The 25,964-nt window shown below is 53.8% G+C and overlaps 1 protein-coding gene across 2 annotated transcripts in view; it reads left to right on the top strand.

Moving 5' to 3' along the window:
- Positions 1-25,964, top strand: part of PLPP4 (phospholipid phosphatase 4) — a 137,054-nt gene that overhangs the window by 22,532 nt on the left and 88,558 nt on the right. The window lies entirely within an intron of this gene.

Here is a 25,964-nt window from a genome sequence, read left to right as displayed (position 1 = left end):
TTGGGCTTTCCTGTGTTTCCATATGAATTTCAGCATCATTTTTTCTAGATCTGTGAAGAATGTGCTTGGTTTTTTTATTGGTATTGCATTGAATCTGTACGTTGCTTTTAGTCATATGGACGTTTTGATGATATTGATTCTTCCAATTCATGAACATGGAAGATTTTTTCATATTTTTATGTCTTCTTCAATTTCTTTAATGTTTTGTAATTCTCATTGTAGAGATATTTAATGTCCTCAGTTAAATTTATTCCAAGGTATTTGGAGGTTTTTTGTAACTATTTTGAGTGGGATTGATTTTACAAGTTCTTTCTCAGCTATGGCATTGTCCATGTATACAAAGACTATTGATTTTTGTGTGGTGATTTTATATTCTGCCACTTTACCAAACTCTTATGAGGTCCAATAATCTCTTAATGGAGTCTTTTGGATCCCCATGTATAGAATCATGTCTTCTGCAACTAGGGATAATTTGACTTCCTCCTTCCTGATTTGTATCATTTTGATTTCTTTTTCTTGCCTAATTGTTCTGGCTAGAACTTCCTGGACTATATTGAATAGCAGTGGTGAGAGTGGGCATCCTTGTCTGGTTTCAGATCTCAGTGGGAATGCTTCCAGCTTTTCCCCATCCAGTAGGACACTGGCCATAGGTTTGTCAGAAATTGCCTTGATTGTGTTGAGAAATGTTCCTTTTATACCCAATTTTCTTAAAGTTTTCATCATGAAAAGGTGTTGTATTTTTTTTCAAATGGTTTCTCTGCGTCTGTTGAGATAATCATATGATTTTTGTTCTTCAGTTTGTTAATGTGATTTATCACATTGATTTGTGAATGTTGAACCATCCCTGCATACCAGGGATAAATCCCAGTTGGTTCGGGTGAACGATCCTTCTGATGGTGTTGGATCCAATTGTACAGTATTTTGTTGATTTTTGCATCTCTGTTCATCAGGGGAATTGGTCTGAGTCCTCTCTGTTATATATTTTTCAGGTTTAGGAATTAAGGTAATGTTGGCTTCCTAGAAGGAGTTTGGGAGAATTCCCTCCCTTTCAGTTGTTTTGAATAGCTTGAGTAGAATTTTTTTTAACTTTTATTTAATGAATATAAATTTCCGAAGTACAGTTTATGGATTACAATAGCTTCCCCCCCCCCATAACTTCCCTCCACCCACAACGCTCCCCTCTCCCGCTCCCTTCCATTCACATCAAGATTCATTCTCTTTATATACAGAAGATCAATTTAGCATATATTAAGTAAAGCTTTCAACAGTTTGCAGCCACACAGAAACAAAAAGTGTAAAATACTGTTTGAGTACTAGCTATAGCATTAAATCACAATGTACAACATATTTAGGATAGAGATCCTACATGAGGAGTAAGTGCACAGTGACTCCTGTTGTTGACTTAACAAACCGACACTCTTGTTTATGGTGTCAGTAATCTCCATAGGCTCTTGTCATGAGTTGCCAATGCTATAGAAGCCTTTTGAGTTTGCTGACTCTGATCATATTTAGACAAGGTCATAGTCAAAGTGGAAGTTCTCTCCTCCCTTCAGAGAAAGGTACCTCCTTCTTTGTTTTTTTATTATTATTTTTTTGACAGGCAGAGTGGACAGTGAGAGAGAGAGAGACAGAGAGAAAGGTCTTCCTTTTTCTGTTGGTTCACCCCCTAATGGCTGCTGCGGCCGGCGCGCTGCGGCTGGCACACCGCCCTGATCCGAAGCCAGAAGCCAGGTGCTTCTCCTGGTCTCTCATGCGGGTGCAGGGCCCAAGCACTTGGGCCATCCTCCACTGCCTTCCCGGGCCACATCAGAGAGCTGGACAGGAAGAGGAGCAACCGGTACAGAATCCAGCGCCCCGACCGTGACTAGAACCCGGTGTGCCGGCGCCACAAGGCAGAGGATTAGCCTATTGAGCCGCGGCGCCGGCCGGTACCTCCTTCTTTGATGACCTGTTCTTTCCACTGGGATCTCACTCGCAGAGATCTTTCATTTGGGTGTTTTTTTTTTTTTTTTTGCCACAGTGTCTTGGCTTTCCATGCCTGAAATACAGCTTGAGTAGAATTGTAGTTAGTTCTTTAAATGTCTGGTAGAGTTCAGCAGTGAAGTCATCCAGCTCTGGGCTTTTCTTTGTTGGGAGGGTCTTTATTATTGATTTGATTTCCATGTTGGTTATTGGTCTGTTCAGGTTTTCTGTCTTCATGGCTCATTTTAGGCAGGTTGCATGGGTCCAGGAATCCACCCGTTTCTTCTAGGTTTCCCGATTTGTTGGCATACAGCTCTTTGTAGTAAGTTCTGATGATTCTTTTTATTTCTGTTGTGTCTGTTGTTACATTTCCTTTTTAATCTCTAATTTTGTAGATTTGGGCCTTTTCCCTCCTTTTTTTGGTTAGTTGGACCAATGGTGTGTCAATTTGTTTTTGTTTTTTTTTTTTTTCAAAAAACTAGCTCTTCATTTTGCTAATCTTTTGTATTTTTTTGACTTTAATTTTTTCTCTTATTTTAATAATTTTTTTTCTCCTACTAGCTTTGGGTTTGGCTTGCTGTTGTTTTTCTAGGTCCTTGAGATGCATTGATAGCTCCTTTATTTGGTGCTTTCTGATTTCTTGACGTAGGCATCAATTGCTATTAACTGTCCTCTTAACACTGCTTTTGCTGTACCCCATCAGTTTTGATGTGATGTGTTATCTTCATTTGCTTCCAGAGCATTTTTGGTTTCTGATTTCCTCAGTGACCCAGCGTTCATCCAGGAGCACGTGGCTCAGTCTCCATGTGTTTGCGTGTGTCGTGGAGGTTCTTGAGTTGTGGATTTCCAGCTGCGTGCAGGCATCTTCTCTGACCACAGTGGGATGAAGCTCTCTTCGTCCTCCTCCTCTTCCTCTTTTCCCTCCTCCTCTGAGCACCTCCTTCGTGCCAGGTGAGAGTCTGTGCTTTTTGTACGAAAGCTCCTCTAACCACTTCTGCCACAACCGTGCTGCAGACGCTGCCGTTTCCCTCACTGGACAGAGGGGGAAGCTAAGCTCAGAGGGGCATTGCTTGCCCAGGGTCAGTTGCTAACAGGTGGCAGAAGTGGAATTAGAATCCACGCCTCCCTGACTCTGAAGCCTGCTTGCTCCCCTCGCTCTGTGGCTGCAGTTGGGCCCGGAGGAGTCTCCCACACATGAGTCCCCTGCCTGCTGCACCTGGCGTGCGTCTTGGCTGTAACAAACCCATATGCAGACGCAGTTGAGTCTGCGGTGGAGGTTCTGGGATCTGCAGCCACAGTGCTGTCTGGAGTCAGACCTTGACTTAGGCGTCTTCAGGGAAGGGGGTCACTGTAGGGCCTTCCAGATGGGATCGTTAGGGCGGTGCCTGCTGGGCATGCGGGCAGCATGGCTTTGTCTCAGGGTCTCCCTGCCTGACCCCATCCTTATGTTGTGCTGTTCCCTCAGTGGTCCTTTTGTCACCGCGACCTTGTCCTGCGTGCAAGAGCTGCTTGTTTGCAAGAATTACCTGTCTGAGGTCACCAGGATCATAGTTTCTATAGCAAATGGAGACTCCCCTGGGTGCCAGTGGACCGCACTGGGGAAGCGGTGTCTGCCGTACAGCAGCCAACGTAAAAGGCGCCGGGGCCCGGCCGAGCTTGGTGAATTAGCTGTGTACTTGATGCCTCTCAGGGAGGTGAGCCACCTGCTTTAAATTAGTCCAGAGCAGTGTTTTTTTTTTTTTTTTTTTTTTTTTTTTTAACTGTCCACCTGCTGTGTCAGCACTGAGAATTACTGCCCGAGGGCTTGCTTTTTCCTTCTCAGGCAGTCTATAAAGAAATGTCAGATACTTCGGGGTTAGGTTTAATTAGTTCCAAGTTTTCGTAGGCTTCTCTAGAGAACGTTTTGCAGCTTGAGTTCCGGAAGGAAGTGCTCCTGCAGCCAGCGGTTTTGATTCTGAGCAAGCTGCTGGTGTGTTTTGCCCGCTTGATGTTCGCCGAGGCGGGTCCTCGCCTGGGACAGGAGATCTGAAAGCAGGTGTCGCTGTGGACCCGGCTGGGTCTGGTTTCCTGCCTGCGAGAGCCGGGCCCTAAGTAAGCAAAGCCGTGCGAGATGGAAACCAGCCTGCCTGTGATTTCCCTGTGCAGCTTCGCATGATGAAGGCACTCACCCTGCAGGCCTGTGGGCCCCTGGCGAGGGCCTGTTGCGTTCTTACCCGCCGTCTCCCTAAGCCCAGTAACGCCAGGTGCAAAGGAGACGCTCAGGAAGGAGGCGGGGACTTAGAAAAGTTCGTGGAAAAGTGGACCCAGGGATAAGCTTATCTGGTGCAAACGTTTTTAGGAAATCCGTGCATAATTTTTTCACAGTACACATTTTCCATGTACTTTTGGAAGACCCTTCATGTCAAGTGAACGAATTGACCGTAATGAGTTTCTAAAAAATTCTTTGCCAGTTTATTTTATTTGGAAGACAGAGGCAGAAGGGTGTCTGTCTGTAGGGGGTGGGGAGGGGAGGAGATCAGTCTTCCACCCGCTGGCTCACTCCCCGAATGCCCCCAGCTGGAGCTGGGCAGGGCGGAAGCCAGGAGCCTGGAACTCGGTCTGGGCTCTTACTCCTGCTTACACCTGCTGCCTCCCAGGGCGTGCGTTGTCAGGAAGCTGACAGGAGTCGGGAGCGGGGCCTGCACTGGAGCTCAGGCGCTCCGAGACAGAGTGCGGGATGTGGGTGTCCCAAGTGGGGTCTGAAGGCTGAGGTGAGGTCCGGCAGACCTCTGCCTGTTGGGAGAAGGGGCTCGGCGCCCTGGCGTCTCTGGGCTGGAGTCGAGGCTTGGCCCTCAGACGCGGAGACTTGGAGGACAAACCGAGGAGGGGTGCATCGTGTGGGTTCAGCCTGCTGCTCAGGAAGAGATGCAGTGAGGAGCTGTGTGCTGGGCTGTGTCCCTCGCCCGGTCTGGGCCACCCCGCCTCTCCCTGTGTGCTTTGCCATTGAGAGGCTTTGCAGAGCCAATGGAAGGATGGTTTGTGAACCTGCAGACCAGCACTGGGGCCGCCAGGTGTCAGGGCTAGGGCAGGCACCCCTTCTCGCAGAGCCGGCTGTCCTGGTAGAGTCCAGCCCTTGCCAGGTGCAGGCCCGGGGCCCAGGGCCTCAGCGCCTCTTCCAGGGAGGGGCTGCATGGTGGGATTGCCTCGCCTGGAGCCCTGAGGCCCGCCTCGTCCAGGGTCACAGCTTGCAACACGTTTACCCCTTTGCTGGAATTCCTTCTTTTCATTTTAAATGAGCAGATTTTTTTTTATGAGCCCAATCTTGGCTTGATGGTGGAAACTTACATAATACAGAGAGAAAAATGGGAAAAAAAGGAAATTATTTATGATCCTACTACCCAGAGAACCCCACAGTGAATATTTGGGCTTGTGGTTTTTTTTTTTTTAACTCCTTTTTCATCACACAGGATGCTTTTTCTCCACAGGAGGCCTCCTCTGAAGTGAGGTTGTGTGGCCTGCCATTCTCACTTGGCAATCACGCAAATAAACACCTCTCCCCAGCTGGCTCAGGGAGGGCAGGTCCATTCATGCCCTCAGGCCACTGCTGCCTTCCAGCTGATGTGGGTGACACCAGGGGTGAGCATCCGGGCACAGGGCACAGGTGTCACCATGCGCATCTCTCCTTACCTTCTGGGTGAGGAATTTCTGGATCAGTCTCCACCCCCCCCACCCCCCCACCCCCCCCCCATCCTCCGGAGAGGTGGAGCCAAGCCACATTTCCCCAGCGGTGCCTGCTGGATCTGGCTGGCTCCTCTCGTGGGTCCTGCCCGAATGTCCTTCCCTGGGAGACCCTCCCCAGGACATTCTGTCTGAGCCTTGTCCCACGCCCTGCCCTGTCGCACTGTCTTGGCCCCCTGTTTTGCTTCTCTGAAGCATTTACTGTAAGTGGAAGCAATGCTGTGTTAGTGCCGGTGCCCCTGCTCACTGTCCACCCTGCTCAGTGGGCTGCACACGCCATGGCCTCGGGTCACTGCTGTCATGCACACGCCTTGACCTCGGGTCACTGCTGTCCTGCACACGCCATGGCCTCGGGTCACTGCTGTCATGCACACGCCATGACCTCGGGTCACTACTGTCCTGCACACGCCATGGCCTCGGGTCACTGCTTCCTGCACACGCCATGGCCTCAGGTCACTGCTGTCCTGCACACGCCATGGCCTCAGGTCACTGCTGTCCTGTACACGCCATGGCCTCAGGTCACTGCCTGCTGTCCTGCACACGCCATGGCCTCGGGTCACTGCTGTCCTGCACACGCCATGGCCTCAGGTCACTGCTGACCTGTACACGCCATGGCCTCGGGTCACTGCTGTCCTGCACACGCCATGGCCTCAGGTCACTGCTTCCTGCACACGCCATGGCCTCAGGTCACTGCTGTCCTGCACACGCCATGGCCTTGGGTCACCGCTGTCCTGCAGTGCCTTGCCACAGTTCCCAGGACCTGGCTCTTCCTGGCGTTTGCTGAATGAATCAGTGTTTACCTGCACCATCAGCTACACTCACCATGGATGTAAAAAAAAAAAAAAAAAAGTTGTTGCCTTTATTCTAATACCAGGATGTGCAGCATATTTTAACCTTTAGATGGTCGTCTGATTCCTGCTGGCCTCCTGAGGAGCGACCCCTGCCCTCTTTCCCACATGTTAACTGGGGAGTTTTCATCATGTTTCTAAGGTTTTCTCTCTTCTTGGAAAGCTGTAGCCAGTATGCTGCCCAGAGCAAGTGACAATTCCGCTTCCGGTTGCCCCTGTGGTCTGCCACCGTCTTATCAAACTCTGTTGGAAGAGTGAGCTGCCTGGCTTGAGTGTCTGGATCTGGGGTTCAAGTGCATGTCCAGGGGCTTGGTGGGCGGCCCGTGGCCTCTGGCTGCAGGGCCATCTTCACAGGTCTCACAGTTCCCCTTGCTGAGTGTGCTGGTCCCTGGGGCACAGTGGCCAATGTCTCTGGACTCATCCAGTAGTGAGAGAGGAGAGAAGACGGCGCTGTCGGAGCACCCGGGCGTGGCGGGGGATGCTGTCCAGAGCCAAGCCTCAGGACTCAGACTGACTTCCTCTGTCCCAGGTTTTTATCAACAACTCAGATAAAGACCTAGAAGGCAGGCTTATCAGATTTATGAATGGCACCCAATGGGGAGGGAGGGCTAATAGGTCCGATAATAGAATCAAGAGTGAAAAAATATCCTGCCAGGAATGATGGGTCTGAAAGCAACGAGGTAAACCCTAACAGGGCTCCCCACAGAGGCTGCCACTCATTCAGTGGGGCCAGCAGAGCGTCCCCGCTGGGGGAGGCCCGGCCCGCAGGCAGTGTGTGGGCCTGGGACAGCCCCTGGCTTTCCGTGATGCCAAGTTTAACGTTAACTTTTGCCTTCTGTCCTGTTAACAGCAGCAGGGCGTCCAGATCTCAAGGAGGTGCCCCCGGCCCTGCTCCGGTCCCTCGAGGCTGCTTTCATCCTGTGGGGACAGCACTTCGTCCAGTGTCCCTCTCCTACCCCCTCACCCAACTCATAAGGTCCTCAGCCCCTAGCTGAGCTTGGACTTGCTCTGGGAGCTTTCCCTGTGCCTGCAAGGTCAGGGAAACGATGCTGTCCTTGTAAGTGCCCAGGCGGTCCCCTTTGTCCCCACTGTAGTGCCCAGCAGACTGTGTGGCCAGTGTCCTCTGGACCATGGACTCTCAGCAGGCAGGGACTGTCTGCCTTGTCACAGCCTCCACCCTGAGCGGTGACTCCGGGGACGCCCTGTTGTGTATAATGTCCACCACTGGGGTCTGATAGGGGCTGGCCCCCACGCCGTTGGATCTTACATCTTCACAGGTCTCCAAGGAGTGACAGCCCCGTAGACCTCGTCCTAGGGGGAACTATGGATGCTCTGCCAGAATAGCAAGAGGCAAGGGAGGGCTGTGCCGTACGTGGCCTGCCGAGGAAGGGGGCGTGGGCTGTTCGGAGGGGCTCCTGGGCAGCACAGGGGACACTGAGGACAAGGATGACAGCTCCTTGAGAGCCATTTAAAACAGGTGGTGCGGCGCTCTGGCCACGCAGGGACGGCTCGTTTGGTGGAGTCACTCGTTAGCTGTAGATGTTGAGTTGTGGACAGGTTTGACTTGGAAGATAATGGTGTTGACAGCCGTGGCATCCACAGCTGACCCTCGGCTCTCCTGGGCACCAGGTGCCTTACATAGCCCACGCACCCAGCCTCCCACGAAGGATGGAGCTTTTGTCACCTCCATGGGTGCACAGGACACCAAGGCCTGCGTGAGGTTACCCAGCTGGTGGCTGAACTTGGTTCCTGCGCTAAGAGTCTCTGATGTTGTGATTCTGTGAAGGTACTTCCCAAAGATTGTAGAATCACAGGATCAGTTTCTTTTGGTGCAAAAGTAATTTTTTAAAGATTTATTTAGTTGAAAGGCAGAGTTACAGAGAGAAAAGGTGAGAGAGGGGGAGTAGGGGAGAGAAAGAGCGAAATCTTCTATCTGCTGTTTTACTCCCCAAATAGCCACAATGGCCAGGACTGGGCCAAGCCAAAGCCAGGAGCTGCTTCCAGGTCTTCCACCTGAGTGCAAGCGTTCAAATACTTGGGCCAACTTCCACTGCCTCCCGGGTGCTTTAGCAGGGAGCTGGATTGGAGGTGGAGCAGCCAGGGCTCAAACTGGTGCTCATTTGGGATGCCAGCATTGCAGGTGGCAGCCCAACCCACTGCGTCACAGTATGGGCCTTGGTGAAAAGAATTTTCATGTCCTTGCATAGTTCTTCCATCACAGGCATTTTCCACGAACTTTTGAAGACTCCCTCGTGTGTCTCGTGCCAGTCTCTGATGAGAGTAGCATTTTTGTGGCTTTGCTTTTAGTCGCTGGCCATAGACTTGTGTCTCCCCCATGGCGTCCTTTAATGGCTCATCTGTTGATGATCTTGGGTTGGCTGCAGAGCCGTCACTGCTTCTGATAGTAGCCATTCCAACACAGTTCCTAGGCTGTGGGTCCAGAGGCGGTGTGGGGTGGGGGAAGGCCCTCGGGGGCCGGAAGTTAGCAGCTCTGGTTTAGAGTCCCTGCTGCCACCCGCCGGCTGTGTCACTCTTGCAGTCGCTTCACTCTGAACCTCAGCTGTGCAATGTAGAATTCATGTCCGGCTCCGTAAAGCGCTTGACACCGTGCCTCCCGGCTTCCCATCTGCTTGATGGGTCTCAGCTGTGTTGCTCATGGCCAGGGTTGATGGAGGTCTGCTGTCCAGAGAGGCTGAGCCTTTCCACGAAGGCCAGTTGACTCCCAGAGTGTAGCTGACAAAGCTTTCCCTGCCTCGTAAACAATAGGAGAGCAGAGAGGCGGAGGGGATCGAACTGTCCAACTCCGCTGGCTGCAGGCTGACCCAGGAAGCTTCCTGCACCTTTGTCATCTGCCTGTGCTTGGCTTTCCAGCTCTCATGGAGGCAGGTGTGAGTGTGTGCAGATGTGTAAGTGCACACATGTGTGAGTGCATGCATATACATATGTAAGCACACATGTGTGAGTGTGCCTGTGAGTGCACACACATGCAAGTGTGCATGTGTGAGTACACATGTGTGAGTGTGCACATGCAGGAGTGCATTTGTGTGAGTGCCTTTGTGAGTGCACGCACGTGTGAGCGTGTGTACCTGCATATGTGCGTTGTGCGTGTGCATGTGTGTTAATGACCCCTCAAGATGTAGTCCATTGTCTGTAGCTCCCTTCTGTAGCTAAAAGTGCAACCCCAGGCCATTTGTTGGAGGGAGTCTCAGTAAGAGTTGAGTTATCTTCTCTTTGAAATGACAGAGAAAAGTCATTCACTCACTCAACGAATTCCTTTGAGCAGCACCTGGACACCAGGCAGAACTGCAGACTCTGGGTATTTAGCAGTGAACAGAACAGATAAAGTCCTCTGGGACTTACTCTTTCAGCTGGGGAGACAGACTAAACAAGCACACAAGCACAGTCAGACGGTGATGAATGGTAGACAGGAGATCAAGGGCAAGGAGTGGGCTGGTGTGGGCAGACAGGGCCAGCCGGGCTCTGAGTGTGGATGAGGGCCGCACAGGAAGTGGGGAGTGAGCCAGGCTTCTCTCTGAGGAGGAGCATTCTGGGTGATCAGCAAGGACAGAGCTCCTGATGTGGGAGCCTGGCAAGTTCAAGGGTCCTCAGGGCGGCCAGCGTGACTGAAGGGAGTGAGAGAGAAAGGAAGACATCGACAGGAGATTCCAGGCCCGGGCCCGGCTGCCTGTGCGTCTCCTGCAGCCCTCACCATTTAAGCCTTGGGGGCTAAGACCATGGTCCCGCTGAGACTCAAGATGGACAGGTGACACACCCAGGATCTCAGCTCCAGGATTCCAACCCACAGCCTCAGCACTCTGGAGTCTTTGTACCTTGCCCTGTGCTGGGCTGGGGGTCAGACCCAGTTCCCTTTCTCAGCCAAATCAGTCCCCTGGTTCCCTGCACTCCACCCAGCCTGGGGACTTCCTCCCTGCTCCCCACCCCTGCCACACTGTGGGAAGCGGCTTCTACAGGTTCCAGCCCGTCGTGCGCAAGGTCTCTGGGAATAGCCTTCATCCCAGTCAGAATTGGAAGATAGCAGACATTGCTAATTGGGAACAGGACAAGGAGTTGGCACTGGGCTCCAGGAGCAGAGGCAGGCGGGAGGGCCAGGCCACCTCGTTGAGGACCCCAGCTGTGGCTTTGAGCGAGGTGGGCTGGAGCAGTTTACTGTGAGCCAACCATGGTGCTCAGTGGTGCTGCCCTCTTGGGGGTCCCATGAGGACGGAGTTCAGCGAAGCACACAGAACGCACTGGACTCGTTGTGAGTCCTAGGTCATGGTCCCCTGTGGTTGCCACCACCGGCCTGGTGCCTTCCCAGGGATGGGGCTCTGGCGAGGAGGGGGCAGCAGGCTGGGTCATGGAGCTTGCCGGGCGGTGCAGCTGACAAGTGACATGCAAGTACCTATGTGGTGCCAGCTGCTACACTGGACTGGAACGTGATGGGACAGTGAGTGAGTGGACAATGCCACGTTCACATTTTAGGGATTTTTTTCCCTCATCTCTTGTTCCTCTGTATGTTTTCATTGTTCTTACTTTTTAAGTAAGAAAAAGAGAAAGAAAGGACAACCTAGAATCCTCTCTTTCAGTAGCCATGAATGGTCAGTGTGTGGCAGAATAATGTCCGCTGACGTGGCCACGTCCTCCTCCCTGGAGCCTGAGACTGTGTCGCCCGTGAGGAGAGTGAGGGCTGCAGGTGGAGTTCAGCGCTCATCAGCTGACCTCGAGCTGGGGAGAGGAGGTAGGGGGAGGGTCAGGTGATGCATGGTGGCTGGTGCTGGGCCTGCCTGTTGTCGGCAGCCTCAAGGGTGAAGAGCCCGCCAGCTGGGAATGAAGGCAGCCTCTGGGGAGTGGGAGAGGCATGGACGTGCTCTCTGCTCCAGGAAGGAGGGCAGCCCTGCTCGCACACTGGCTTAGCCCAGAGAGATCTGCACCACACTTCTAGAACTGTTTTTCTTTTTTTTTTTTAAATTTCTTAAACATTTATTTCCTTGAAAGAGAGAAGGGAGGGGGGAGGGAGGGGGAGAGGGGAGAGGGAGAGATGTCTTCCATCTGTTGGTTCAGTCTCCAAATGGCTGTAACAGCCAGGGCTGGGCCAGGCTGAAGCCAGGAATCAGGAGCCAGGAGCTTCATCCCAGTCTCCCACGTGGGTGCAGGGGCCCAAGCACTTGGGCCATCTTCCTGTGCTTTCCCAGGTGCATTAGCAGGGAACTGGTTCGGAAGTGGAGCAGCTGGGGTTTGAACGGGTACCCATGGAGATGCTGGATTGCAGGCGGTAGCTTTACCCACTACACCGGCCCTGGAACCCTGTTGTTTAAAGCCACAGTAGCAGCAGGAAACTTGGTAGGGCAAGGGCTGTGCCCCTTTGCTCTGGATCCCAGGGCTTGGCACAGCCTTCAGGCCCAACAGATGTTTTCCAAACTGCGCCTGCGCAGGAGTTGATTCTCTGAGTTGGGGCTGGCAGGATACTCCTTTGTCTCTTTCCTCAAGCTAAGCCCTGGTCTTCATGTGGCCACTAGGAGTGGCCTCCAAGGTTCAGGGACCTGCTTCCAGTCCAGGCCAGTGTAAAGCAAGGACAAGAGGCACAGAAGGAGGGAGAGAACGCTGCCCACTGGCCGCGCTCACAGCAAACAGCGCTCCTTCAGATTGGGAGTCTTTGTTAGGCAGGACTCACGGGTGGGTGGAGCTAGCGCTGGCTCTTGTGGATTTCATAATAAATTTTAAAAGAGTTAGAGGGAGACAGAGGAGAGAGTGACTTGCATCTGCTGGTTCACTCCCCAGAAGCCGCAACAGCCATCACTGGCCCAGGCCAAAGCCAGGAGCTTCATGTGGGTCTCCCACGTGGGTGGCAGGGGCTCAGACGCATGGGCCGTTTTCTGCTACTTTTCCCAGGCGCATTAGCAGGGAGCTGGATAGGAAGAGGAGCAGCCAGGCAGGAACTGGCACCCACATGGGATGCCAGCGTTGCAGGCTATGGCTTTACCGGCCACGCCACAATGCTGCCCCCATCTTACTCGATTTTTTTTTTTTTTAAAGACTGCTATTGATTCATTCAGCTGGGAAACAAATGAGGTAGAGACAAAAATCCAAGAGAAAAGTCAAATAAAATAACGAGAAGTAGAAGCTAGGGGAGAGGAGCTCCATGAAGCCTCATGGGCCGCCTGCCTGCCTCTCTCTGGAGGGCAGCTCCAGGGCAGGGCTTCGTCCTGGCCGCCCAGAGGTTCTGATTTCACTGGTCTGGGGGAGAGGCGAGGGCAGTGATGCTCCCGGAAGCCCTGAGCCTAACCAGCAGCAGGTGGAGAAGCGCACCAGGAGTTCCTGTTCTGCTCTCAAAGCCCCAAGCCACCACCTGGCCAGGCAACCGGAAACTGAGGCTCAGAGGCCCTGGTGCCATCCCCAAGGCCCCGCTGCACTTGGTGGCTGCCAGCCGGGTCCCTTTACGAGATTTCTCCTGCTCGTCGCGATCACTCTGGTTCAGCCAGGACGGCCGCCAGCCCATCTCTGCTAGCGGTTTGCTTTCTGCTGCAGCTTTCTTGCTGCTTCCCAGATTCTCCTTTAAAAGATTGGCTTTTGGGGCCGGCGCCATGGTGCAGTAGGTGAATCCTCCGCCTGCGGTGCCAGCATCCCATATGGGCGCCGGTTCTAGTCCCGGCTGCTCCTCTTCCAGTCCAGCTCTCTGCTGTGGCCCGGGAAGCCAGTGGGAGATGGTCCAAGTCCTTGGGCCCCTGCACCCACGTGGGAGACTGGGAAGAAGTTCCTGGCTTCGGATCGGCACAGCTCCGACTGTTGCGGCCACTTGGGGAGTGAACCAGTGGATGGAAGGCCTTTCTCTCTGTCTCTCCCTCTCACTCTCTGTAACTCTACCTCTCAAATAAATAAATAAAATCTTTTTTTTTTTAAAAAAAAGATTGACTTTTGGTGTTAAACACAAACCTGCTCTTGGCTCCTCCTGACTCCCCTTTCCCTTGAGGAGGGCATAGCAGTCAACTGCTGTGAACACGGGGTTCCAGGGTCACCAGGCTGTGGGTCCAAGATCTGACTACACTAATGCTATCCTGAGACCTCCGTCTGATTATCTGTAAAATGGGTTGAATATTAGTACATAGCTCATAGTGGGTATGAGGTTGAGAAGACCTAGTGCATTGGAAGTGCCCGGAACAGTGTGTGGCACATAAATACCAGGTGTTACTAAGAACAAGCCCCTTCTAACTCCTGTTGATGCAGGGAGGATGCGAGGTTTCAAGCCTCAGAGCCAGCAGCAAACACTGATGGATGTGGCTTTCACTGTGCTCTTCAACTTTCTTTGGAATGTGCCTGGTAGTGGTCAGTGGCTGGGCAGGGAAGGAGTCCCATGCCAGGGTCTGGCAGTAGCTTCTGAGTGAGTGCAGCGTGTAGGGAGCTTGTTAGCAGTGGGCTGAAGGCCCTCTGGGCATTTGCACCTTACTTACACCTGCCAGGCCTGGGCCGTCTCCTGCAGGGACTCCAGCTTCATGGACAGAGCTGAGCTCACTGTAGGATTGAGGGAGCATCTGTTGCTTTCTCTGTCACTGGCTCCACCACATAAAAATTTCCCATGCAAGTAATTGCAGAACGGGGTAGCAAGAAGGATTCTAGGGATGGTAATTGTGGCTAAATCGGCCTGATTACCCCATCTCCCACACTGATTATCTGGATTTGCAGTGCTGTGCAAAACCTCAGAAGCCAATTGCGAGCTTAAAGTAGCAGCTGCAGGGCCTGGGGACTTCTCTCCCACAGGTCCAGCAGGTTGACAATGGCAAGAACAACTGTCCAGTTTCTGGATTGTTCTCAGGCACAGGGGTTGTCATTGGGAATTTAAATGAAGCAGTTCTCCATCCGGGGGAAGGCGGGTTTGGCACGTGGTCACTGGAGCGTCTTTGGTATTTGCAGTGGGATCATCATGGCGGCTCATGCGTCCTCTTGCACTGGGTGCTGACACATTGGTGCTGTTTATGAAATAGCAAGTTATGTGACTTGGAGAAATCATTTAAGGTGGAGAGGCAACAGTTGATTTGTTTCTCAGATGACTCTTAGCTTCCTTTTACCAAGTTTTTTAGTAGGCAGGATAGCCTTGGATTGTCACTGTGAAGTTTGAATTAATGTAGGCCAGTGCCAGTGCTGTAGCGTAGTGGGTAAAGCTGGCACCTGCGACATCAGCATCCCATATGGGCTGCCCCACTTCCGATCCAGCTCCCTGCTTATGGCCTGGGAAAAGCAGCAGAAAATGGCCCAAGTGCTTGGGTCCCTGCCACCTGTGTGGGAGACTTCCCTTTCTCTGTGTAACACTTCATCCCTCTCTCTTTCCCTCCCTCTCTGTGTGAAACCCTTTCAAATATATAAACAAATCAAAAAAAAATAATGTATGGCACATGCACCCAAATTGTGCGGTTCTCCCTTGTGTGGGAGAATGCAGACAGCAGGCGCTCTGAAGTTGTCAGTCCCGATCCTTAGTGACGAAGATGAGGGAAAGAGAGAAAGGAAGCAGTGACTGCCTCTCACTGCTTCAGCGGTTCAGGGGACTGGAACGCAGGTGTCTGTGCTGGCAGGAGGCAGGGTGACCGTGCCTCGGCCGTCACTTGTGTCCTGTGCCAGCAGGAAACCCACAACTGCCAGCCAGAGGCACCGGAAGATTCAAGATGCTAGTGGGGGATCCAGGGATGATGGTGACATTAATGAGGACAAGGCCCAGAAGTCAGGGGCTCCTAGGAGTGGATGTTGTCCTCACTGGAGAGGGCCTGAGTCCCCAGATGGCCTCGGGCGGTGACGTTTCCTGTGGACAGAGGGAAGAGGAGTTTGGGGAAGAGAAAGTGAGCAGAGAGAAGGATCACAGAACAGGAGGGCGGTGCCCCAGGAGCGCAGGGCCACACCCCCTTAGAGTAGGGTCAGTCCTCAGGCGGGTTTGGCTGCCTGGCGGGATGTTGGCGTGTGCTGAGTGAATGGTAAAAGGGACATTCATGCAGCCTGCCTACTGTGCGCTGGCCTCTTGGTTTATAACGGCGCCGTCACAGGCAAGCAGACTGAGGCACGCGGACGTGAAGGGATCTGACTTAGGGTAAAGCGCAGGGCAGCATATTTCAGAATCTCTGCTTTCTGTTTAGCCACCTCGCTGCACTGCCAGTGTGTGAGCGAGTGAATAAATCGGCACATTTCCTAACGACGCTGAAGGGCAGGTTGGTTGGTAGCTGGTGGTTGAATCTAGGCAGGGCAGCTCTTCCCACCCCTCCTCCAACATGTGCGACCAGCCCGCATCCCGCACCACTAGGCAGCCCCTGGTCCTGCCATGAGGTCACCTGTTGCCACCTATCCCATCTGTTCATGCTCCACATTTCCAAAAATGGGTGCAATGGAAAAGCCCAGGAATGTGGTTAGAAGTCCAAGCTCCAGCTGTGCTGCCTGTTAGCCGAATGGCAGCTCAAGAAATCTCTGAGCTTCCGTTTCTCTCTCTGGAGATAACAGTGCCCACTTTTCACTTACGGAGATGCTGAGATAAGGAGTAGAATGTGTGGAGTAGGTTCCCGGCAGGTGGAGGCTCACAGCAGACGATGAGCTGACCCCTCCCTCCCTCCTGTTCTTCCCGCCTTCCTCTAGTGCTTCTGCTGATGGTATCTCGTTACTGTGCAGAAGGAGCAGTTGAGGCAGTCTGCGATACAAACCCGGCTCCCAGTGAGGGCGGCAGGCTCACTTCTAGCCCTGGGGGCAGGTGAGGAAGAGAGCAAGGCACGGATTGATTTGGGGGGCTCCGTGGTGGTGGTGGAGGGACTGTTAGACACGACTGCTGCAGACTGACTCGTCTTAATAAACCGCTCAGCAAATTGGCACCCAGGAAAGCCAGGCTCCCTGGGAGCAGGCAGGTGCACCTCTCCATGGGGGAGCTGGCCTCACAGGGAGGGTCCAAGTCCATCTGAGCAGCCAGGAGAGGGGAGCTCATGGATCACACTGTGCCGTCCACGTGAGAGTGGGGTGTGGCTGCCTGGATGGGAGAGCCTATGAGTTGGGCATCTGCCTGGTCCAGTTTGGGCAGCTGCATCTTGACTGACTGTCGCCCGGAGGGATGTGGATATGTGGGTGCCAGCCGGCATTCCTCAACAGAAAGCGGATATTCCGATTGTGATGCAGGAGCTCTGTCCTCATTTTTAAATATTGACCATGGGTTCCATCTTCTTCTACACCAAGCAGCTCAGAGCAGACAGCGGTAGATGGCATTCAGTCCAAGGGCTGCCAGCCTCGCGCTCAGGAGTCCGTGCGGCAGAGGCCTGGGTCTTTACTGAGACATGTTAGGCAGCTCGTTCATTGACTCAACAGATATTTACTGAGAACCTGCTACCTGCCCTGCTCTGCACGCGGGGCCAGGGACACGGCTCTAATCAAAGCCCCTTTGCAGCTGATTTCTGCCTGGGGCCGCTGAATCCTTCGGCAGTGGCGATAACCCTCTTTTTCTTTAGGAGATGCCCACTGAGTGGTTCATTCTCAACCACAGAGCTGACTTCAGCCAGGAGGCCACTGTTGCTGGTCCTTGACTCGGGCACTGGCCACTGGTGGAGCCACAGACGCCAACGAGGGGAGCGAGTGTCTCCAGCTGTCCAAGGTCAAGTCCAGGTCCACAGGCTGGTGTGTCTGTTGGACTTTGCATTGAGGAGTGCAGGGTTTGCAGGGCAGGCAGTGGTGAAAACATCTAGTGATGCTTGCTTTTGGGGGAGCAGTGAGGACCCCTATTTGCTTAAAAATTGCAGCCCAGGGAGAGGAGAAGCTGCTGCCTCCCCGGTGCTCAGCCGCCGAGCAGGCTGAGAGGTTGTAGGAGCTGATCCCAGCACCTGTCTCACACTCAGATGGTCTCAGCTCTGTCCTGGGCCCTGCGCTGTCAGACTCCCATCTCATCCTGGCTGGCCCCAGACCTTGACCTTGACCTTCTGGCCTGTGGCTGCTTCCATCTTTGACTCTCCTCACCTGCCAACCTAACTGAAGACTGCGTTGTCCTTGCAGGGGGGACACTAGGTCATAAAGAAATAGTCAGGGCCTTCGGGTTAGGGTGGTGCTCATTTGGCGTCCTCAAGCTGAGACCTCTAGGGAGCCGAAGAATGGCCAAATGCCACTGTCCCCCTGCCCTCTGCCCCCAGGGGAGTCAGCTGAGGTTACAAGGCAGGAGAATCTCAAAGACACGGCCCAGGCCCCTCTTTAGGAGCGTGTGCTGTCTGGGTGGTACCTTTTAATTAAAGCAGCAGCAACAGAAGAAGCCCCTTCAAGTTAAGTCCCCTCATCACTGTGTTCCCACAGAGCACCAAGTGGCATTCCCTCCCGCCTCAGTTCCTGCTCAGTGGTGTGTCCCCGGGGTCTTGCTATGGCCTGGTCCAGGGTGTGGCGAATGTCCCAGGGTGCTGTTGTAGGCTCTGGCTAAATTCCCAAAGGCTCCTTCTAGCTTCAGGAATGGACAGTTCACTGGACGCTCCAAAGTCAGGTTCAGTGGAGACTGAGGTCTCCTAGCACAGAAGCGAGACTTTTGCCCTGGGCCATCTCTTGCTAGTTTGTCTTTGGTGTCACCTCCGTTTGTGTGGGCTGGGTGGGTTCTGTGCTGAGTGTCCTTTCCCATGGGAAATCGTTGTGGCCCATTGAGAAATCCAGTCCTGGTGGTCTCTGGGCTCCTGGCTCTGCTGGGGCAGCCTGAGGTCTGGGGAGCCCTGGAGCCTGCGGGAGGCGATTCCATGGTTTCACGGAGTCGCAGCTCAGTCACCTGCCTCCGAGTCACCTGCCGTGAAGCAGGTGCTTTGTACTGAGCCAGGAGACAGTTCCCGGGGGCCCTGGCTAAAGGGCTGCTTTGACCTTAGGGCTTTTGAAGGCGACTCATTTTGTGAATGACCCAAGCTCTTTCCAGTTTCTCTTCCTGATTTTATTCTCCCATTCTTTCTCTTGCCCTCCCCATTCTCACACTTTCCTGAAATCCAGTGGAAGCTACAGACTTCCCAAAGTGACTGACCACTGCATGAAAGCAACAAGAGGTTCTTTGAATCGGGATCCAAATAAGTGTACACACTTTATTTGGTGTGCGAATTCTGGGGGGGATTTTTTTTAATAAGGACTTTTTCAGGGCTTAGTCATGTTGATACTAGTTGTTGAGTGCCTCTTGTAGGTCCTGTCCCAAATTCTTACCACCTCCCAGCAGAGTGTTCTACCCATATCAGAGGAGGAGGGGCTTTAAAAATATTTATGTATTTATTTGAGAGGCAGAGAGTCCCAGAGAGTAAAAAGAGAAACAGAGACATACATAGGGAGAGAAACAGACCGAGAGCTCCCATCCTCTGGTTCACTCCCAAAGTGCCCACACTAACCGGGAATGGGCCAGGCCAGTGCCTGGAGCTAGGAACTCAGGTCGCCCACATGGGTGGCAGGGACCCAAGTACTTGAGCCATCACCTGCTGCCTCCCAGGAAGCTGGAGTTGGAAGCGGAGCCAGGACTCAACCCCAGACGGTGTGGGTGTGGGTGTGGGTGTGGGTGTGGGTGTGGGTGTGGGTGTGGGTATTCCAATCCCCAGGCCAAACACCTGCCCTTTGGGGTTTAGCAGGCTCCTCTAGGTCACGGAGCCCCCACAGGACCTGTCATAGGCTCTGCCGCTGGGCTGTTGTAGACCAGGATTTGCAGTGTGAGTCCAGACATAAAAGCATTTTCAGTCTTCTACTACTTACTTTCGAAGAACAGGCACCCTCTTGGGAATGTTTCCAAACAGTGGCGCCAAGCAGCGTGTGGATTCCTGGGTGCTGCAGATGGTCCCTACTATGCTCTTGCTGCCAGGCTCCCGCTGCGGTTCCTTGTCTGGCCTGGGGCTGGGTTCAGGGAGGCAGGTCTCCCTTCTCCAGGCAAGGGGCGAGGTTGATCAAATCAGGTGTCGGGGAAGCTGCTGCTCTCTGAGTGACAGGTAGGAGGGAGCTGGTGGGCGCGATTTCCTAGGGTCACCTTTTCTCTTTCCGCTCCTTCCTTCCGTACCAGAAAACCTCCGATGCTTTCTGCAAGATTCTGGTGTTGGTCATTCACCCAGGCTGAGAGGCACACCTGCATGTCGCCCTTCACAAAGCAGAGGCCCCACCTCTGTACCTCGAACCGTGGGAAGGCTTTCCTCTTACTAAAATAACTGTGGGGGCAGGGGCTCGGCCCGGTGATTACACTGCCAGTTGGGATGCCCCCATCCCTCCAAGCAGAGTGGGGTGGCAGCGTCGTGTTTGCGCAGTGTCCTGATGCCTCTAAGAACCTGGCGTCTGCTTCCCCAAGTGCTCTGACTCGGGTCCCTTGACTCAGCAGTGTTATAGGATGCTACCTGGCATGCTGTAGACTGAAAATATTCTTGAATGAATAAACCATCAGCATAGACGATAGCCCGTTTCTGTCCCCTACCCTCTCCTCCTGTGTAACCATATGTGTAGCCTAGGCTGTGTAAGTCATGTTGAACTATGGAAATGGGATGAGCTGCCAGGAGTATGGCTGTGTGTTCACATGTGTGTACTCATGTATGTGTGAGTGTACCCACATGTGTGCCCCTGTGTGTGCTCACATGTATGTGGGGGGGTGTATGCGAGTACATGGTTCATTTGTCAGGAGTCTGGATGCTATCCCGGTTGACCCTAGTCTGGACGTCCTCTGAGGTGTGGGGCCTTGTTCTTGTTGGATGCCAGGCTGACGAAAGGCCTGGAGAGCCCTGGTGATGCCATGTGTGTCCCTGGAATTGCACCCAAGACTCAGGGGCCACAGGAGGGGAGGAGGCAGACGGTGATTTCGTGGTTCAGCGTGGAAGAGTGAGGAGCAGTAGGGGCTGGCCAGCGGGCACAGGTGATTTGCTTTGACTTTACTCTGCTTTGGCTTTCTGCCTGCAATATTTCATTCTCTTTCAGATCTTCCTTTCTCTCCTTTCTAGTTAATTTTAGTGGATTCTCCCAGTATCTTAGGAAATTATTTGCTTTAGCTTGCACCTGCTCACATAAAGTCAAGCTTGGGGAATGTGTGGTGTGTGTGATGTATGTGAATGGTGTGTGTATGCATCTTGTGTGTGCGTGCGTGTGATGTGCATGTGTTTATGTGATGTGTGTGCATGTGTGATGTGTGTGATGTGCATGCCTGCATGTGTTTGTGTGATGTGTGTGTGCACATGCATGTATGTGTGTGATGTGTGTACGTGTGTGTGTGATGTGTGTGTCTGTACACAGTATATGTGTGCATCTTGTGTGTCTGCATAGCTAAGAATCCCATCTGAGCCACATTTAGGCGTCTACATTACTGTGTATGAACTGTACATGAACTCAAGAGAGAATTTCTTGGTGTAAATTAGAAGAATGTCTTTGAATTTTTATCGTGAATGTTTTTCAGGTTCTTCAGACTATATCATGAGAACCCCAAGGAGAATGCTTTAGCACTATATGCACTTTGCAAGGAAAAATTAAGCTATATCTGGACTGGGAATTCTCTGACTCTCAAAGAAATTAGCAGCGTGTCTTGGATTCAGATCCAGCAGCAAGTTACTTGACTTTGGACAGCAATAATTCTCATCAAAGAAAATGATAAGTGTACTTTAGCAGTAAATCCACGCTTTCACGTGGAAACATTTGACCTACAGAGTTCCGGCCTTTTGTTTGTAGTTGGAATCGCCACTGAGTGAGACCAGGTGGACAGTATCAGCGTTCAGTGAATGCCGTGGTAAGGAAGAAGTCCGTCATTTCGAGGTCAGACTGGCTCTGGCTGGCGCGTCAGGGGTGTTGATGACAGTGAGGAAAGTACTGCTTTCACGCCGACGCGGGCTCGTGAAGCAGCGGTTGTTCTCTGAAGCGACTGATGCGTGACCCCTTGCGACCCGTGGGGTCCCGATGCTTCCGCCTCACTTGGGGTCCTCTCTCCCTGTCTGTCTGTCTCTGACCCTCAGACCTGATGAGGTCTCAGGAGCCCTTGCCCACCCTTCAGCACTGGTGATAGGCGGTGTGTGCAGAGGACTGAGCGACTCCGTGGTCACCCCAGCTCGGTTCCCAGTGGGGCCCCCCCAGAGACTGGTAGACGCCATCCCTGGAGGCCCTCGAGTGGCTCAGTTACAGCCGCTTTGGTCTGCCCTGCACTTACTGGAAGTTCAAGTAAACCACGTGGTGTGCCCACCTGTCCATGTGCCCTGCAGCCAGCCCTTGGGAACTCCGGGAGATCAGTTGCTGGGCTGGTGGGGGACAGGGGACACTCGCGCGTGACTGACCTCTGCCTGGCCATCTTCCTCTTGACCCAGTGGCCCCGGACGATGGTGCCTGTGAGTTTTCACCTTTGGTTTTTGTGTTTTTTTCCTACTGTGACCTAAGTGGTGTTTGAGATGATTGAGGGGCTGTGCGTGTGCACTGTGAGTTTATTTTTAATTTATTGTCATTTTATTTGGCAATAGCCAGAGCTAGGCCAGGCTGAGCCAGGAGCCAGGAACGTCATCCAGGCCTCCCGTTTGGGTGGCAGGGACCCATGTGCTTGAGGCATCATCTGCTGCTTTCTCAGGGTGCCCATAAGTAGGACTCTGGATCCAACCAGGCGCTTTGGTATTTGGTGTGGGGGCCCTAAACAGCAGCTTAACTACTGGGCCCGGTGCCCACCCCACGCATGCCGAGATTACATTGTGCGTGGACGGGACCTGCCCAGCACCAAAGTCAAGGAGAGGACCACTCCCGCTCCCCACCCCGTAGTTCTGGTTCATTGTTTCTTCTGGCATGGAAGGTCTGTGCGACACAGCTTCGTCACCCCTCTTGGGGAAGAAGGACCTCTGCTCTGGAGGTGGGATTTGATAGCACGCTTCTGTTTCTGCCGTATTTGTTTTGATGTTTACCAGCCCCTCATGAAGGAATGCCAGTGTTATTATGAAGGAGTGATGTGGATTTCTCCCGTAGTAAACGTGTTTACTTTTCAACCAGGGTTCACTCTAGAGAAAGCTAAAGAGTGCAGCTGGGGGGAGGATGAGGCAAAACCGGCCAGCCCCCGGGAGGCCCGGCTTTCCCTGGAGCACTGTGGGTCTCAATGCAGCTTGCACAGAGCCCCCAGGGCCCTTGTTGGATGCAGGCCTGGACGCAGCGAGGTCAGTGATGGCCACAGAGCCTGCCTTTTCCAACAGCTGCTGGGCGATGCTGACCCTCTAGGCTCTTGCCAATCAAGGTTGGACCCTCAGATCGGTAGCAATACCAGAAAGCCTGCTGGAAGGGCCAGCTCCCGGGGCCTTCCCTGGCCCTGCTGTAGCTGGATCTGCAGTCACAAGACCCCATGGGGTGCCGGCGCTGTGGCATAGTGGGTAAAGCCGCCACCTGCAGTGCTGGCATCCCATATGGACACCGGTTCCAGTCCTGCCTGCTCCACTTCCGATCCAGCGCTCTGCTGTGGCCTGGGAAAGCAGTAGAAGATGGCCCAAGTCCTTGGGCCCCTGTACCCTCGTGGGATACCTGGAAGAAGCTCCTGGATCCTGGCTTCGGATTGGTGCAGTTCTGGCCATTTGGCCAATTGGGGAGTGAGCCAGCAAATGGAAGACCTCTCTCTCTTTCTCTGCCTCTTCTCTCTGTGTAACTTTGACTTTCAAATAAATAAATAAAAATCTTAAAAAGAGACCCATGGAATTCTGGGGTACACTGAAGCTTGGGAACTGCTGGCCTTACACAGTGCAGGGAGTTCTCAGTGGGTAATGAGCCTGGGCGTGGCTGGAGCGGGGTGGTGGTGGTGGTGGGGAGGAGTGGGGAGGGGGAAGAGGTCAGGTGAGACCAGGCCCCAGTCTGTGCCTAGAAGCAGGGTTGTCCTTTCTTGGTTTCCAGCCTGCTTTTGAAGAGTTCAGAGAAGGACGTTTCTGGGCCTGGATGTGTCCTCTCTTGGGGGCAGCTTGAATGCCTCCAGGACAAGTCCCCACGTGGACCCCTGCTTTCTTTGCTAAGACCTGGCCCCCCTGAGCAGCTGCCCGCTGTCTGGATTCTCTGCGCCGACGCTGGGGGCTGGAGCGTGATTGCAGGAGGGACATCTGTCTTTCTCGGTTCTGCTGCTCCCAGGGGAGATCATTTGCTTGATAGATGTGCGCGGGCTGTGGCAGCTCGGGGTCAGGTGAGGCACTGTGCAGAAGGCTGGCGCACAAGGCTTTAGAAACGTCGCCAAGGGGAGACAGCGAGGCGAAGCTGGAAGGTGCCTGGCTGTGTGTGCAGACCCCTGGCCCCGCGGCCGGCCGCGGGGGACGGCCGTGTGTGCAGACCCCTGGCCCCGCGGCCGGCCGCGGGGGACGGCCGTGTGTGCAGACCCCTGGCCCCGCGGCCGGCCGCGGGGGACGGCCGTGTGTGCAGACCCCTGGCCCCGCGGCCGGCCGCGGGGGACGGCCGTGTGTGCAGACCCCTGGCCCCGCGGCCGGCCGCGGGGGACGGCCGTGTGTGCAGACCCCTGGCCCCGCGGCCGGCTGTGGGGGACGCTGTGTGTGCAGACCCCTAGCTCTGCGGCCAGCCGCAGGGGAAGACATGGTTCAGGGTCTCTGAGAGTGGGGCTCCCTCATGCACCTGCTTTTCTGTGGTGGAGCCTTGCCACACCCAGTCGGAGGGAGAGCCAGCCACCTCCCCGAATGTGGGCTGACCTTGAGACTCACCTAACAGGCAGCGATGGGAGTGACACTGCACGGCTCTGGAAGGGAGGTCAGATGCAGCCACTCAGCTGCAGCCCGCTTGCTCGGGGTGCTCGGGTTCTTGTCCCCACGAGTAGCCCTGAGAATGAACTGTCACTGTGTGTGTGTGTGTTGGGGGGTGGGGTTGTGCGGTGCACCTGTTTGGAATTTGAGAGCAGTAGGCTTAGCCATGGCAGGCCCTGGGTGTGTGTGTGGGGGGGAGGGGTTTGTGCGGTGCACCTGTTTGGAATGTGAGAGCAGTAGGCTTAGCCATGGCAGGCCCTGAGAGCCAGAACCTCCAGCAGGAGCTGTGGGCAGGCCTCGTTTTGCTGCTGTTTGACCTTCTGACAGGTGGGGTTGGGACACCCAGACTGTGGGATATTTGTAGTTTTGCTCCTCAGATTAGAGGGGCTACTGCCCCAGGCAGGTCAGCATTGAACCTGTTGAATGTAGAAATCCCAACCGGCATCTAGACTGCTGCATCAAATGCCTGCCTCAAATGCCTGCCTCAATAGGCAGATTTTTAGGACCTAAAACTTCACCTCTGGGGGAGGCTGGGGTACGAAAAGGAGGAGAGACAGGTATAGACATGAAAGGTTGACTTTTAGATCTCTTGGACTCTCAATATGACTGAGTGTGAAGCTGATCAAATTGAAAATACTGGGACAGCTGTTGTCCCTGCAGTCTCTGAGCTCCTTTGATGGTCTGGCTCTCCTGGTGGGCGCTGAGATCACTCCTGAGTGCCACAGCCCTGCCTGGCCTCCGTGTAGCTGAGGGTCCAGACAGATTGTGATCATGCAATATCCCAAGTATAAGGTAGACACCAAGGCTGTGGCAACTCTGATTGCAGGGTTTGGGATGATAAATTTAGGACGACTCTCTGTCCCGGTGTGCTGGAGACTGAGGGTGTCCTGGGCTACAGGACTGTCAGTGCTGGACTAGGGAAGTTGTGGGCAACCTGGGATCCTAGATGGTTTCCTAGATCTGGCGATGGCTAACCCTACCCCCACCCCACCCTCCACCCCTGGGCTGCTCATCTTGGTTCAAACCAGAGACCTTGGAATGAGCTGCCACCTGCCGCCTGTGTGTCCTTCTGCACTGTCCACTCCTCTACTCTGCAGGCATCTGTTGCCGGGACGGGTACCCTCCCGTCTGCCCTTCCCGGCTCTGCTCCACGTCACAGCCTCACCAATGCCAGGCCGTCATTAGGAACTGGAACTCCTGTCCCACGCTTCTCTGCCGGCTCCAAATTGAGCTTCCTTAGCCTGACACTCAAGGAGCAAATGGCCCTTTGGCTCACTCGAACAACATCTGAAGCCAGCATCTGGGGAAGCTGGGCTAGAGAGCTGGGGGGTGATGGGTGGCGTCCAAAAAACCAAACTCAAGCCCCAGCATCCTCTAGATTCTCTCCTGGCAGTGACCACTCTTGCTGCCCAGCCAGCGATGACACAGCAGAGGCACCTGAGTGTTGGGGGTTCCTGGGTGTGAACGTGTCCCGGGGGGAGAAGGGAGGAGGAGGGAGGTGGCTTAAGGCTGTCATGTCATGTCCGTAGCCCCAGGATGCACCTCACCCCCTTTGTCCTCCTCTCTGCAATCTCTCCTGGGCATCCTTACTCTGACCCTAGGGATGGCAGTGGCAGCATGGGCAACAGACCATCAGGGTGGCCCATCGAGGGGAGGACAGCTCTTGCCCCCAGTGAAAGGGACAGCCTTTACTTTTACTCCAGCTCAAGCCCACTTCATTCCAGAGGCTGTGCTGCCAGCTTTGCCTGGCACGGTCTTAGCCGCTGTGCTGCACATCTGCATCTAGCTCACT

Source organism: Oryctolagus cuniculus, chromosome 15, assembly GCF_964237555.1.
Source record: "Oryctolagus cuniculus chromosome 15, mOryCun1.1, whole genome shotgun sequence".
NCBI classification, from domain to species: domain Eukaryota; kingdom Metazoa; phylum Chordata; class Mammalia; order Lagomorpha; family Leporidae; genus Oryctolagus; species Oryctolagus cuniculus.
Note: the sequence above shows the minus strand (reverse complement) of the source record. Positions and strands in the feature narration are given on the sequence as shown.